This window comes from Monodelphis domestica, chromosome 3 (assembly GCF_027887165.1).
Source record: "Monodelphis domestica isolate mMonDom1 chromosome 3, mMonDom1.pri, whole genome shotgun sequence".
Taxonomy (NCBI): domain Eukaryota; kingdom Metazoa; phylum Chordata; class Mammalia; order Didelphimorphia; family Didelphidae; genus Monodelphis; species Monodelphis domestica.
Genome location: NC_077229.1, coordinates 493130778 through 493147227, shown reverse-complemented (window position 1 = coordinate 493147227; position 16450 = coordinate 493130778). Strand labels below are relative to the sequence as shown.

Sequence of the window (16450 nt, the reverse complement as noted above, 5' to 3'; positions counted from 1 at the left end):
CCATTTTGGTGCATACACGTGGAGTACTGATATTTCCTCATTGTCTATACTGCCTTTTATCAGGATGTAATTTTCTTCCCTATTTCTTTTGAGTAGATTTATTTTTACTTTGGTTTTGTCAGATATCATGATTGCGACTGCTGCCGTCTTTTTATCAGTTGATGCCCAATAGGTTTGGCTCCATCCTCTTACTTTCACCCTATGGGTTGTAAAAAATAGACTCTAATACAGGACTACAATCCCCACGAGCCTTTGCTCCACTTCCCCAGAATGCCTTGTAATCTCACCTGGGCTGAGATCGAGAAGGTATTTAAGCTGATTCAAAGGCTTTTGGAGCTCTCTTGGCTCTTTTGGACTTCCGTTTTGGAGCAGGCGGGTCTCTTGCGTGATGTGAGGTTATTTTGTCTAGGCCTCTGGCCTAGGCACATGTTTCTTACTTGTATATTCTTTAATCTTTAACCTTTAATAAACCTCTAAAAAATATAATACTTCTTGCAGAGAGAAACTAATTTCTACCTGCCTCAGTCTCCCTATCTCCCCTAAATTTTAACTGTTACAGGGTATCTACCTTCCTCATGGGTGTTTCTTATAGACAGCATATGGTAGGGTTTTGAATTCTAATCCACTCTGCTATTCGCTTGCATTTTATGGGTGAGTTCATTCCATTCACATTTAGAGTTATGATTATTAGCTGTACATTTCCCAGCATTTTGATTTCTACTCCTGGTCCTGCCTTTTCTTCCTTCACTATTTTCTTCTACACCAATTTTTGTTTTTAATCAGTCCCCTTAGTTCCCACCCTTATTTTACTTCCCATTCCACACCCCATCCTTCTCATCTCCCCCCCCCATTTTTCCTGTAGTCTTTTTAAAATTACCCCCCCCCCCCTTGTACTGCTTCCCTCTCCACCAATCCGTTTGTTACCCTTCTACTCCCCTATAAGGCGCAAATCTATTCTCTGCCCCAATGGATTGGATTGTTCTTCCTCTTTTAGTCAATTTTAAAGCATGTAAGGGTTGAGTATTTTCTATCTACAACCTCTTTACCCTTTCAGTGTATTGATGCTCTCCCCCCCCCCCCCCACCATAAGTTTCTTTGTGACATATAAATTTATCCCCTTTTGTTTCTTTTCCCATTTCTTTTAGTATTACCCTCTTTTTTAGTTCTAGTTGTATATGTGTATACATATACACACACACACACACACACACACACACAGACATGTATATGTATTTATGCATGCATATATCTATATACATATTTATGTCTTTTCCTTTCATCCTATACAGTTTGTCATTGTTCCCGCTAAGTGTAATTCTTCTAGCTGCCCAGGTTATAACAAAAGTTTTTAAGAGTTACCAATGATCTCTTTTTATATAGGGATACATATAATTTTAAATTACTGAGTCTTTTAAAAAAATCTTTTTTCTTTGTTGTTTTGTTTTTCTTTTTCCCGTTTTGATGATTCTTTTGTTCTTTGCTTGGACATCAAATTTTTTGTTCAGACCTGATCTTTTCTTCAGAAATTCTTGGAATTCTTCTATTTTGTTGAATGACCATACTTTCCCATGTAAGAATATAGTCAGTTTTGCTGGGTGGTTGATTCTTGGTTGCAGACTTAGTTCCTTTGCTTTCCAAAATATCATATTCCATGCCTATCTGTCCTTCAGTGTGGATGCAGCCAGATCCTGCATTATCCTCACTGTGGTTCTGTGGTATCTGAATCAATTCTTCTTGGCAGCTTGTAATAGCTTTTCTTTGGTCTGATAGTTCTTGAATTTGGCTATAATATTCCTGAGTGTTTTCATTTGGGGATTAAGTACAGGAGGTGATCTGTGGATTCTTTCAAATCCACTTTTCCCTCTTGTTCTAGGATATCGGGTCATTTTTCTTGAATGATTTCCTGTATTATATTCAGGCTTTTTCTTTTGTCATAATCTTGTGGTAGAGCAATGATTCTTAAATTGTCTCTCCTCGAATGATTTTCTAAATCCTCTGTTTTATGATTGATATTCTTCATATTTTCCTCAATCTTTTCATTCTTTTGATTTTGTTTTATAGTGTCCTGCTGCCTTGTGAAGTCACTTGATTCCATTTGTTGTATTTTGGTTCTTAAAGACTGGATTTCATATCTGGGTTTTTTGTCATCCTTTTCATTTTGTTCTGATTTTCTTTGGAGGTCATCTTTCATCCTCTTTACCTCGTCTTTCATCTCTTTTGTATCATCTTTCATCTTCTTCACCTCTTCTTTCATCTCCTTTGCCTCATTTTTCAGCTGGTTGATTTTGGCTTTCAAGACATTATTTTCTGTTTCCGGATGCCTTATAGTAGTTTTTAAGTTCTTTTCCCAATTGTCTTCAGCCTCTTATAATTGTGTTTTGAATTGCATTTTGAGTTCTTCCACAGTCTGTATCCATTTCATTGGGATTTCAGATTTTTCATTTGCTGATCCCTCCTCCTCTGTTCTGTTCTATTTGTATTGTAATTTCTTTCCTCTTTTTCTGTTGTTTGCTCATATTTACTGTTCTTTGTTCCCGGCATTTGTACTCTTGCTCCTCTCAATTTTTTGGATATGGGGCTTTCTGTCAGTGTCCCCTCTTGGAGCTTTGTCAGATCTCTCAGTGCAGTGTTTGGGGGAAGAATGTTGGCTTTCCTGTCCTCTTGAGGCTTTTGATTGGATTAAAGTCCTGCAGTCAGTGAGGGATGGGTGTGTTGCAGCTTGGGCTTTGGTGAGCTCTGAAGACTTGATGGGATTCTGTTCAGCTTGGTTGGATTGTATGTGCTCTGAGGCCAAAACCTTCTCTAAGGCTGGAGCTAAATGGAAGGTCTCAGCTGTCAAGGCTCTCTCAAGTTCTCTCCAGCTGCTTCCCCACCAGCTTGCATTGGACACTCTGAGCCTGGCACAGCCCTGCCCTCAAGGTACACCCTCTAGATCAGTGCCTTTGCCCACCCAGAAATTCCTGTCCTTGCTATAGGCCCAGCACTCTAGGAGGGGACGGGTCCTGGCCTCCTTGAGCTCTGAGGACTGCTAATGGGATTAAGTTCAGCTGGTTTGGTCTGGATGTGCCCTGAGGTCAAAACCTCCAGTAAGGTTGGAGCCAATGGAAGGCCCCAGCTGCCCAAGCTGCCAGCTCTTTGTTCTCTCTTGGGTTGCTTCCCTGCTGTCTCTGTTGGTCGTTCTTAGTCTGGCAGAGCTCCGCCTACAAGGTACACCTTCTAGACCAGCACCTTTGCCCTCCCAGAGGTTCCTGCTGCCATGGGGGGCTCAGCGCTCTAGGTGAGGGGGGATTGGTCCTGGGACCTTCCTTCTGCCTTACCCTTATGCCTGAGTGTTCTCGGATTTCGGCTTTTGGGGGTATACCTTTTGAATTGAGTCAAGCAGTAGGGTTCCCCTGCTCGGTCTTGTTAGGTTTGATTTTCAGTCCCCTAGGACTGATCGGTAAAGAAGGGTTTTCAGAGGTTTGAACTAATGCTGCTCCTAAGCTGCCATCTTGACTCCACCTCAGAAGCAAAGATTTTAAAAATACTCATGAGAAAAGAGTGTTTAAATTGGAATTTTGACTAAATAAGTGTTATAAAAATGTGGTCGCCAATTTATTATACCCTAAGTCAGGAAAACTATTAGCAGCTTTTTACAATTTTGTTTAATTGGAATATTAGTAAAAAGTTGGAGATGTAGAAGGGAAAGAGTTAAGGAAACTGCCTATCCTATCCTAAATGCCACTGTTCCCTCCCCCCTTCAACTCCCCCTGCTAATTGAATGATTGTGATTGGTTCCCATAAAGTGGGGAAGGGATAGAAAGTGATGTGGGAAAAGGACTATAAAATGTAATGAATTTCTTTCCAAGGAATTTCTTGAATTTTCTCCTTTACAGTTCTTTGGAGTCACTGTTCCTTGAGATCTTCTCCTTTGGACATCTTCTTTGGAGGATGCCTTCTTGGGGCTTTTAGACTTCAACTTCAACTTGGAACTTTGGGCCTTTTGACTGTAGTTTTCACCTTCAAGACTTTGATTTTTGCCTTTAGAGTTTCTTGGAGTTGGGTTCCCTGCTGCCTCAGTGAGATTAGCTCATGTTGTTCTGCATTGGGACCTTGCCTGAATCCTGCTTGGCTTGCTGGTTAGGTACTAGGATTTTCATGTGGCCAGAATTTTTAACTGAGATCCTCTGATTTCCACATTTAAGACTTTTACCTTTGTAATATGCTTCCTTCCAACAAATGTGAATAATGTAAATTGTTTCACATGTATGTGAAACACTTGGAACTTAGTCCATGTCATTCTTTCAGAGTAGATGTTGGCAAACTATGCCTTGCTGCTTATTTTTGTATGACCCACAAGTTAAGAATGGATTTTACATTTTTAAAATAAAATTTCAGAAATAGGCAGTGGGGGGCGACAGCTGTGTGGCTTAGTGGATTGAGAGTCAGGCCTACAGATGGGAGATTGTAGGTTCAAATCTGGCCTCAGACACGTCCCAGTTGTTTGACCCTGGGCAATTTACCTAACCCCCATTGCCTAGTCCTTACCACTCATCTGTCTTGGAACCAATAGACAGTATTGCCTCCAAGACAGAAGATAAGGGTTTAAAAAAAAAGAAAAGAAATAGGTAGTGGATAGCTATGACCCAGGATTTCCTAACTCGTGTTCAGATATTTAACTTCTTAGCCACTGTAATAAGAAGTCTTGTTCAGTCGAAAAATGATGCTATTTCTCACATATGTTACTTCCCTATCTCTGTGCATGGAATGTACTTCTTACCTGCATAATTCAAAATCCCCAGTTTTTTCAGAGTTCTACCCCATAAGGTCTTTTCTGCAACCCTAATTACTTTTACTTCACTTGTAAATGACTTTGTATTTATTTATATGTCTTTATAGTTCCCCATATTTAAGTTGCTTCTAGCACAAGTACTTTTGTTTTTGTCTTTATATCTCTAGGCCTAGCACAATTTCTGACACATGGTAGGCATATTATGCATCTGTGGTAGGTGGTAGGGAACATTTGTTCTTTTTAATCATATTAAATGCCCTTCATTAAGTCAGTCCTGCCTATAGACAGCATATTGTTTTATTTCTTGATAAGAGGTATAAAAATGACTGTCTTCCCCTTATTCAAGTAGTAAAGTATGTTCACATAGGGATGAATCAAAAAGAATCTTTTGATATTTGTACAGTTAATATTCACAATGCTTTAAAATGTCTTTTAAAAGAACTGCATCCTTTAGAAATGTCAGAAATAGTGTTCATATGCATTTGAAAAAGAAATTAATTCTGATTTATTGCCTGCTTCCCCTGAGAGAAGAAAATAAGAAAAGTAACAACTATGTGACCAAACTTATATTTTGACAGGATCTTCTTTCATAACATTGTTGTCAACTGTTACTATCTTTCTATTATTCATCTCTAAATTGTATTCTGAAGATTTCACTCTGAAGTGTTTTCTTTTTCTCTTTCATTTTATTTAAAACTTAATTTCTAAACCTTAGTCATAATGTGGGAATATGTAGCTTGCTAAAAGGAAACTGTTGCCTAAGTTTTGTGTTTCCCATCTTCAAAACATTGTCATGAATTTTAGTATTAAAATCTCATCAGATCGTGAGGTACCAAAATTTATGTTCACCATTATCAAAATTAATATTTAATTTTTTAATGTTTATAACTTCTATACTCTTTATATTTGATTCCCTCCTGTTTGTAATCAATAAAATGTTTTAAGATGGTGCTTTTTAATTGTATTCAAAAGTGTCCTGATGAGATACTATAATAACCTATTATTTACTAGGGGCTACTATTTCTAGAAGAAGTTTGGGAAGGGGGGAAAGCAGAGTGTGCATACCCAGAGTCTTTTAGGTGGTTGATGTTTGTTAGATTGTGGAAGTACCTACCCTTAGGAATATTATCCACTACTCATTCAGGTTTGAAATAAATATTCTTTTGATCTCTTCACATATTGCTACTGTAGGTTTCTGTGGAGAACCAGTTGAAGAATCCCAAGTGTGAATAGAGATGTCACATGTGAGTCAAATGAGCAGATCAGTGGAGGACAAACTCTCACTGTTTATCCCCTATTGAAGCCTTCTTCCTGGGCATCTTGACTCCATGCCTCATATCTCTGGCAATTTGATTGGTTCTATTTCACCAATATATCAGTCTCATGCTTTACCCCACTGCCAACTTCCTTTTTTCACAAAATTTGAGAGTTGGTAGGGACCAGAGCAACCATCTAATGCAACCTATACGTAAAAGGAGTCCTTACGGTAACTTTCCACAAGTGATTTTTCAGCTACTTTGTGCCAGCCACTGTGGAGATAACAAAGGCCAGAACAGTTAGTTCTTGCTCTTTAGAAACTTATAATCTAAGGGAGGAGACAATATGCAGCATTCACCTGATATAAATGTGTTATAAATTAGAGAGAATGTCAAAGAGAGAACACTAGCATTGAACAGAAAAAGAATGCATGCCCAGAACAAATCTTATCCCTCTTCCATATACTTTCATATCCCTTTTCACATATTTGAAGGTCTAATATATAACACCTCCCCCCATCCCCTTTACTTCACTTCTCCAATCTTAGTTCCTTTTCAGTTTTATATGATGTAGACCCAGTGCCCTTCATCATCCTGCCTGTCCTCTTGGACACTCTAGCTTTTCTGTGCGACCTACAGCTAAACACTGGACATCAGTATAGTCTCACCAGGGCAGAGAACAAGGTGGCTTTCACCTCCCTGGTCTGTCTACCCACAGCTTTTCCTTAAATCTCCTTAGCCTGTGCCATGAGTTTGCCCATGACATGTCCCCATCAGTTGAATCTGCTAGAGTCAAAATAACAAGCTTTGAGCAATTTGGGGGACTATTAGTGATACTAGCAGAGTATAGGGTCTCGGTATTTTGGGAATGGTAGACTTTTCTCACATTGTCATCTGTAGCTGGACTTGTCCACAATCCCGAGGGGTATGGCCATGTTAGAGGATAAAGACTCTAGTTATAATTGTAATAAACATGAAAGTATCTTATCCGACACCAATTTAATCTTAGGGAGAAAATGCTACAATATAATTAGACTTTTTTGAGAAGTTAATTGATATTGATTTGAGGAATTCTTGACATAGATGATCAAAGTTTGAAAGTGTGGTAAATCTTTTCTTGAGTGAATATAGGAACCCTAAATTAATAAAGTGGCCTGTCATGGTGGGTAATGAATTCTCTCTCAGTGGAGAGACTGAGGCTGGATGACTTGTCAGTTATGGATATAGAGGGGATTCATTCAGATAGATTAGCTCTGTAGTTTCTTCCTAAGCCAAGATGCATAATTAGGTCAGAAACAAAAGTAAATGTTGCCTTTTAAAAATTTTACTCAAGATTCATGAGACCATTTCCTCTTTACTGGAGAAGCATCTTTTGCTCAGTTCTTTAATTGTGTATTTGGAGAGCTTTTATTATTGTTACATATACATTTTTATATTCATTAAAACAATTGTCCTCTCCATAGAATTCAGTTTGTTCCTTAGAAGTAATAGATATACTTAAGAAATGCCATATCTAATGGCTGGGAATGTAGACTCTAAATGAACATCCTAATGTAAACACCAACAACATGGAAATAGGTTCTGATCAAGGACACATGTAATACCCAATGAAATTGCTCATGGGCTGTGGAAATGGTGAAGGGAGAGGAGGGAGCGAAATAACATAATGCTTGTAACCAAGGAATTATGTTCTAAATTGACTAAATAAATTATTAAAAAACACTCACACACACACACAAACAGAAACAAAAAAAAATGCCATATCTAATCAGACTTATAGTGGCTCATGTAGTAAGCCTCAGAATGTTTTGTGTGAGAGAATTGCTCTTGATTATGTCAACATTAAAAGATCAATTGATAATCCTCCCCAAATACATATGTTTCTTAATATAAGGCTTTGAATTTAATGTTTATGTAGTTTTTTTCTTGTGATTCTTGTGATAATGTGTAAAAACTAAAATTAATGTCAATAATAAAATATATTTTAAGTGATTTATTAATGATCATTAGAAATCAAAGAATAAAGAAAATACAAAATAAAGACCATGTGCCCATGGCTGATTAGCCATTTCAAAATCCCTGCACCTAGCTTACCACAGCCACCATGCTGGCTGAGCCCAAGAAAGAGACCCAAGAGGACTGCCTCTATCTATAGGAATTCAGTGGGGTCCTGAGAAATGTAGTTCTTTTTTTGGGTAACAGATTTTCATTTATACAACCCCCTGCCCCCCCCAAGATCCTAGTCTCTCCAATGGATCTTGTAACCATAACCAACTTTGAAATTACAGTCATTTGGAGATAAAAGGAAAAGAGAACAAAACCAATGATTCCTAGGCTCATTGACAAAAAGCCAATTGGGGGCAGTCCCCTTCTGCATAAAAGTATACATACAAAACAAATGCATTCAACCCCACACAGTTCAAATCACCACATCCCAAAGTTCACTCTGAATCTTCTGGTGCAGCATGTAGTCTGTGGACAGTTCACTTTCTGAATTTGGAGAGATAGCGTGTTTGTTATCCCCAAATTACTCTCAAGATGAATTTAAACTTTGCATTTTAGAATTGCATTCCCCCCTGAAGAGGGTGTTGAAAAATATAGGGATCATTTAGGGATGCATGGCTGAGTTATGTGGTATATGAATCAATTATCAAAAGAAAAAAACCCTAAAAACATGAAAGAAAAACAAATGGAAGAAAAAGTAAACTTTTTGGGAGAAAGAAAAAATTCAAACCCAGAATCCAAAAAATCTATGTACATAAAATTTTGAGTAAATAAGAATAAATTCATAATAGACCTTTGTATTTTGGGTTCAATTTAATAAATTTCTAGCAGGCCCTTATATTAGGTTCCAATTAAAGTAATTTCTATCCCACAAGTCTGTATGACAAAATGCAGTAATATTTCACTTACCCATTTGCAGCCAAAACTACAGGAAGTTTCCATACTATAAGAGAAAAGGGACTAGATTATGGGAGCCAGGATGGAGCCAGTATAATCAATGTCAAATATTTGATGTAGAGTGTGTGGTTCAAGTAAGTCCTGCATTTAACACATTTAACTGCCAGAACCTTGAGTCTCACACATGATCAAGTTCTTGCACTCTTTGCGCAGAATGTCATCAATCCACATAGGATTGGTTTGGTCTCTTTGACTTTGTGCTCGATTGGCACTATGGAAGTAGCTTTGTGCTTCTTTGGCACTGTGCACGATGGCGCTTTTTGTATTTCCTTCTCTTGGAATCTGATAGAATCATTTAGCAAAGTCCCATGATTCTTTTTAAATGATCAATGGCATCATTTTTATAGACTAAAACTTTCTGGGTATGTATTAATATTATAGCAAACACATATTTTAACTTATATTACTGCATAATCAAAAAAGTTAAAGAAAATCTTAATACTGATGACATGTGCTTAAAATACAAAAAAAGAGAAAAAAATGCTGAAATAGTATATTTGCACATGCAAAGAAAAACAATAATAAAAGAATTAAAAATAAAAAATATATAGCTTACTATCATTGACACACTGTGCCAACTAAGGAAAAATAGAATACAAAGGTTTCTCACCCAAAAATGAGATCCATTTCCATTTCAAATTTGGCCATGATCCACTAATAGTTTTTTTATAAAGAACAGTGATACAACAAGTAATGCACATCCAAAAAGTATCAAAATCCCCAAAGGTATAACAATAGCCCATTTGATGACAATAGCAAATAAACCCACCATCATATTTTACATGAGTCTGCTGTATGAAATTCAAAGCTAATGGATACTTGTCACAGGTTTTTCAGGTGTAGTAAATCTTTCAACCTTGGCTGAGATATTTTTAAACAAAGTAAAACTTATTTGTGTCTAGACCATTACTAAGAAATACAGATTGTTCTGGTGGAAGTAAATTAAACTGAAGAGTTACAAATGAGAGATATTCTCTCTTGGGAGCCTTCCAGCAGTACCATGCCCTGGGATCAACTTCTCAGCTCCTTTGATATGAGACTGTTATGTCCCATTGTAATTTGTGACATTGCAACACAAAAGAAATCTGCAAGAAAAATCAAGAAGCTTGGAATTTGGTGAAATGTCAGTCAACTGAGATAGAGACAGAGTTCCAATAGAATCTCTAAGGGAGCAGTTAGGAAGCCCAGCTGCTTGAACTTCAATTCTCTTCTGACTGTTGGGAAGAAGGTAGAAGCCGAACTCCCTCTCTCTGTGAATGATTATTTATATGATTGAGTACTGAAAAAACTTTGGAGCTTAGCTCAGAAGAAACTCTGTCTTCCTTTGCTATCAGCATCTCCCCTTAGAGAAAAATAACTTTATTTCCTGAGTAGAAGTCATTGAGAAATCTTCAATCAACAGGGAAATATAGGAAGTTAGGCAAACCAATTTTCCTCTTCCCCCCACCCCCCTGAAAGATTTGAGGGTGAGAATTAGTTATTAAAAGAAACCTTCAGCCTTACCATTCTGAGTAGAGCATTTGAATCAGTTGAGAAGAGAACAGGAAGTGGTGTGTGAGGAGGAGGCAAGATCCAGTCTTTCCTCCAGCTTGCTTCCTGGTGTCCCTGTCCTATTACCATAAGTGCAGGAGGTGGAGGTTATAATTGTACTTCACTTCAGCTACTAAAATGGACCCTTTACCTCATGTTACAAATAACTCAGCTGGGCAAAATGATCAGCCAGAATTCTTGAAAAAAATTTTTTTTAATCATGTCTAAAGACTCCTTAAAATCAATTTGAGATATTTAGCTCATTACATTTACCAGAGGTTGTTAACCAGGTTGACGGAGTCCATCCATCATCTGTGTGACAATTTACAAAGCCAAAAATGGAAGAAAAAGCCATTTTTATATGGGTGTATTCAATATTTGTTCAGTATAGTTATAGGGGAAAAGTAACAGAATATATCCGTAGTTAAAACACAGTAGATTAAACTGATTTAGTGTAACAGAACAGTATCGAATATATTAATATATGAACTTAAAACAACAAAATTAAATCTTAAAGCAGACAATCAGCAAAATACGATACAATACAGAGACTTTCATAAAACTATGTAGTCTGAAAAGGCTTAACATTTTCCCCTCTAGTCTCCTTAAAGTTCCTTCCCTGGGATCTCCTATAGTGATGGAGAAGCATGGGTTTGGGGAATCTCAAAACTGGATGAATCTTAGAGAGTAGGTAGGCTCAAGTGGCAAAGGGTTGTAGGGAGATGAATTTCTCCCCTGAATCTCAGGCAAGATAAGTGAAAAAGATCAGTGCATTCATGAATGGTAGAAGCTATTTGAAATAGGCAAGGTATTGCTCTTTCAAAGAGTACACTATGCTCGTAATTTACTTCCTTTTTAGAAGAGTAACTTCCTTCCCTTCCCCCTTGAGGTAAAATGCTTGGAAACAGTTTGTTTTCTCAGCCTCCTAGAGAGGGAGATAGGAGGCTAGTTGTTGCCTAAGGAAAACACACCCTTGTTTTACCCTTTGCCTTGGGAGTGGCTCCAAGTTTGTGAGTTCTGAAGATACAGTGGCAGCTACCAGCAAGAACAAAGTCCAGGCTGGAACTGAAGCCTGAGCAGGAGCAGGAGCAGGAGCAGGACTAGGAGCAAGCAGGATAGGCAGCAGTGAGGAATGAGGAACATGAACATGAGCTCAAGCAGATGGGCAAGGGCCCTTAAACTAGTAGTAGCCAGTAGAGAGGGCAGCTGGCAAAAAATAGGGAAAGAAAACAAACAAACAAAAACAAAAACCCAACAAAGAAACTGGCAGGAGCAGGGCAGCAGCTCAGGTAGAGAGTTATGAGTTCTCTCAGGGTTCAAGAGGGGGTTGGGGGTGGTGTGACCCAAAAAGCCTTGGCAGGAGAAATGTGACTTAAAAAAAATTATCTAGGCTCTCTTAAAAAAGAATTAAAAGTTTTTCTCATCCGTTCTGGTTGCCAAAACTGTACAAATTAAAATTAATGTCAATAATAAAATATATTTTAAGGCATTTATTAATAATCATTAGATATCAAGGAATAATGAAGATACAAAATAAAGACCACGTACCCATGACTGATCAGCCAGTTCAGAATCCCCACACCTAGTTTACCACTGCTACCATGCTGGCTGAGCCCAAGAAAGAGGCCCAAGAGGACTGTCCACTTGCTAATCTCTTTTGTCTACAGGAAATATGTAATGACAAGAAGTTAGTGGGCTCCTGGGAAATGTGGTTCTTTTTCAGGATAACAGATTTTTAATTATACAAATGCTAACTATTTAAAAATAATAGTGTTTATTTATCTTAAACCTATCTTTCAAGTTCGTAATTTTTCCTTAGTAGTATTCCAGATGTTCATGAAAAAGGCCATGTTCAACTTAGCCATCCATATCTTAGTAATTTTATAGGCTTTGTCCATGATCTGCCTCACCCCTCTCCCTTGGATTTCATCTTTTCAGATTACAGTGTCTTAATTTTTTAAATTTGGCATATGTATTCAGGGAACAATCTCCAGTGATTTCTACATCTTCTTGAATGTAATTGATAACTCAGATTCTAGCTAGTGTGTATCATTTGGTTTATTTTTCTCTTAATATATTTCCTTATAGTTGACCATTTTGAAGGCCATCTGTTCCCTTTTCTACCCACTTAAGAATTCATTATTAAGTTTATCTCTTTCAACTTGGCCTAAAGGTTTTAAACTTGTAGTTTGAAAGTAGCTTCTTCTTTTGATGAACAGACATAGTTTGTGTAAACTAAAGAATATTCTTAAATTTTTGTGTTCATGAGTCTTCACTCCTGGGAAGGGGGTGCTAATAGGGGTAGTAAATTGATTACATATAATAAACTCCTGGTTTAATTGTTCCAGTTAAGAAGTGCTATAAGCTGATGTTGCTACTGAATAATTGAAACCTGGTGCTCCTGATTACTCAAAACCTATTGACATTAAAAAGAGTATAAATATCATCAACTAATATTATTTTAAGAGCAGAAGTCATAACTTTATAAAGATTGTCAGAGTTGAAAAAAATCAATAACACTTTTCCCTTGCAGTGAGAATTTTGTTATATAATTTAGGGTTCTATACTTAAAGTCATCATAGCAAGCATAATTACTGGTGTTCTTGTAGCATTTTCTTTTACATCTCAGCTGTCTTGTCCAAAAATACTCTATAATTTTTATTCCTTGAACCATGTTTAATCTTCTGACATTGAGAGAAAACTGATAGAGACTTTTTATTTATCTTCAGAAAATTGAAAGATGTTTCATTGTTACCAAATGTGTTCTATAAATTTCATTTTTAAAGTGCATGCTGCCTTAGTCTCAGTTGGGCTGTTCGTCATATGTCATTAGATGTCAAAATATACCAAAAGTGACCTAGTTAGAAATCAGTCGTTATAGCACAAAAATAATCAAAGGTTTTAGTCAATAACTCATGAAGTTTGATGTACTCGTATTGATAAACTAATTAAACAGATCTGCCTGTGTTCCTCCAGCCTAATGTGGCCTTGCTATGATTAGTTTTACAGCAAGGAGTGTAGTAACATTGAATGAAGATAACTGATCAGAGAATGGTGTAGTCACGAAGCCCTAAGTACTCCCATTTCTGGTCACAGAGTGGTTTCAGGGAAAGAAAGCTTTTTCTGAACACCTGCAGCCATTCAATGCATCGGCCTCTTGTGGTCAATATTGATTGGTTCTTATAGCAAAACAAGAACAAATTTAGTGTTTTGCAACCTTCTGTGATTTAATACTGTTATGCTTTTTGCCATAACTGTAGCAAAAATCTTTCTCCAATAGTGAGTAATTATAGTAGTAGCTTCTTGCACAGCTGTAGTTCTGAATCTTCTAGTGTAGTCATTATAAAACCTGATTTTTTCTGTAGTTTATAATTTAGCCATAAAAGTTGTCTCTGCAACTATTTTGTAAAGAGAGAGTTGGTTTACAAATGGATTCTATAAAGGTCTTTAAAAAAGAAAGCAAAGCACTAAAACTTTTCCCCTTGACTGGTCAACAGCCTTTATGACTCTCCTCTCCCCAAATTTTCAAGGAAATATAGAATGGGATTTGATTTAAGTAGAAAAAAAGAAAAATATTTAAATGTTTTTTTTTTTTAATCACATTGGTTTAAGACTCTGGGGGCCTATTTCTCAGAACTAAATAATTTTCAGATGTACTAGGTATTCTTTTGAATCACTAAGATGCCATTGTCCCAGCTGGGTTTAATTGAGCTTTAAGTTAAATAGTTGTTTGCAAGGATATCTTAACATTTTGAGTATAGTGGTTAGATGTAATGATCTCGCTAATGGTGAAAATTTATCACTTAAATATTTCAGTATTTTATATGCTTTTGGGGACAACTAGATGGCTCATTGGGTTGAGAGTAAGGCCTTGGGAATGGAAGCTCCTGGGTTCAAATTTGGCCATAGACATTTCTTAGCTGTGTAACCCAGAAAAAGTCACTTAATTCCCATTGTGTAGTTCTTACTACTCTTCTCTGCCTTGGAATTAATATACAATATTGATTCCAAGATGGAAAGTAAGATTTAAAAAAAATAAAGAGCATATATGCTTTTGTTAATTTGGTACTTCCTATGTACAATAGTTTTAGTGGATGGTACTCATGAATTGCAGTGGCTAAAAAAATTCATCATTCTTTGGCCAACTTGTTGATCTGCATTTAAGTTGAATAATCTAGCACAAATTACTCTGCCTATGTTTAAAATCTTTCTAGCTTTGATAGGACTTATGTTGGAAAAAAGACATGGTAATAAAAACTTAGATTTACATAGTGCTTTTTAGTCTATAAAATACTATAATATACAGTGGAAGAAAGAATTAAATTATATTAAAATGTGAATCATGGTACAGAAAATAGAAATTAGAGAAGGAAAAGATCAGTGTTGCAGGAATTTCAGAAATGACAAAAAGGTTGGGTTTTAATTGGGCATTAAATGAATAAAGCTTTAATAGCTTATTACTTTGAGAAAAACTGCATGTGTTTTGGAAAGGGTAGGGGATAGCATTCTAGATCATTGGAATCAAGATTATAGAGGTAGAAATTAGTAAGGCTTTTGAGATGATAAAACTAGATATGAGGAGAATAGCCTACTAGAAAGTTTTAGGTTTTTAGCAGTGGGAAGATAATGAATGACAAAATGGTAAAAATTAAAATGGAGGCAGAATGTGCGGCTTTTTAATTGTTAATATTGAAGAGTTGAAGTTAGACATTGTAGAGAATGGAAAACTATGTCAAGTTTTTTGAATAGAGAAATATTTTTTAAAGGAAGAATAATCTGACAACAAAGTGTAATCAGTTTTATAAACAAGTTTCTCGAACCCACAAAATTGGAATCTTGGGCCATAATTATTCCTCAGACTTAGATTCTATTGGCCTGTGGGGGCATTGGAACACAGCTAAAACACAAATATATGTCTATGTATCTCTATGCATGTGTCAGTATGTGTGTTGCACATGTACACACACCTAAATATAATCTAAGGTAGTTTGAGAACTGAGAGAGTACTAAGAAAGGAGAATGGGGAATTAGGCAAACTAGTAATTTAGCTTAACTGGATTTGAGTCTTTAAAAAGGTTCGTGTATGCTGGGTTTGTACCCCAAAGAAATAATAGGGAAAAATAAGTGTATAAAAATATTCCTAGCTGCGCTCTTTGTGGTGGCAAAAAATTAGAAAATATGGGGATGCCCTTCAATTGGGGAATGGCTGGACAAATTGTGGTATCTGATGGTGATGGAATACTATTGTGCTCAAAGGAATAATAAAGTGGAAGAATTCCATGGGAACTAGGAGAACCTCAATGAACTGAAGCAGAGTGAAAGGAGCAGAACCAGGAGAACATTGTACACAGAAAATAAAACATTATGGAAAATCCAATGTAATGGAGTTTGCTGCTAGTAGCAATGTTAAAAGCCAGAACACTCATGAAGGACTTAGATAAAAGAATGCTATACACTACGAGAGAAAGAACTATGGGAATAGAAATATAAAAGCAAAACATATGAAATCACTTTTATCACATTTATATATTGGGGTTTAGGACTTAAAAAAAACCTCTCCAAATTAATAATATGGAAATAGGTATCAAATGACAACATTTGTACAACCCATTGGAATTGCTTGTCATTTCTGGTAGTGGGGAGGAAAAAGGGGAGACAAAGAAAATGAATTTTGTAAACATGGAAAAATAAAATAAATAAAGTGGAAAAAATTTTTTAAAAAGGTTAGTGTAATGAGAAGAGAGGTAGTTTGGAGCCAGATTGTGGAGGATCTTAGATTCTGGAATGCTGAGATTAAATTTTTCCTAGAGGCAGTGGCAATGGGATCCTGCTGAAAGGATCAGGGATAGAGGAGTGCATATCAGGTAGCTGGGTGGCATAATGGATACAACTCCAGACCTGAATTCAAATATAACCTGAGCCACATCCTTGT

General features: G+C 36.6%; 1 protein-coding gene across 8 annotated transcripts in view; it reads left to right on the top strand.

Moving 5' to 3' along the window:
• The window catches only part of AP3B1 (adaptor related protein complex 3 subunit beta 1), a 359745-nt gene that overhangs the window by 99777 nt on the left and 243518 nt on the right, over positions 1-16450 (top strand). Inside the window, exon 1 of one of the 8 annotated variants that reach the window (XM_056824798.1) lies at positions 10198-10216. The exons of the other annotated variants lie outside the window; for them this stretch is intronic. The gene's annotated coding sequence lies outside the window, so the exon portion shown is untranslated. Of the gene's footprint in view, positions 1-10197; positions 10217-16450 lie in introns of those variants that run through there. 8 annotated transcript variants of the gene reach the window in all.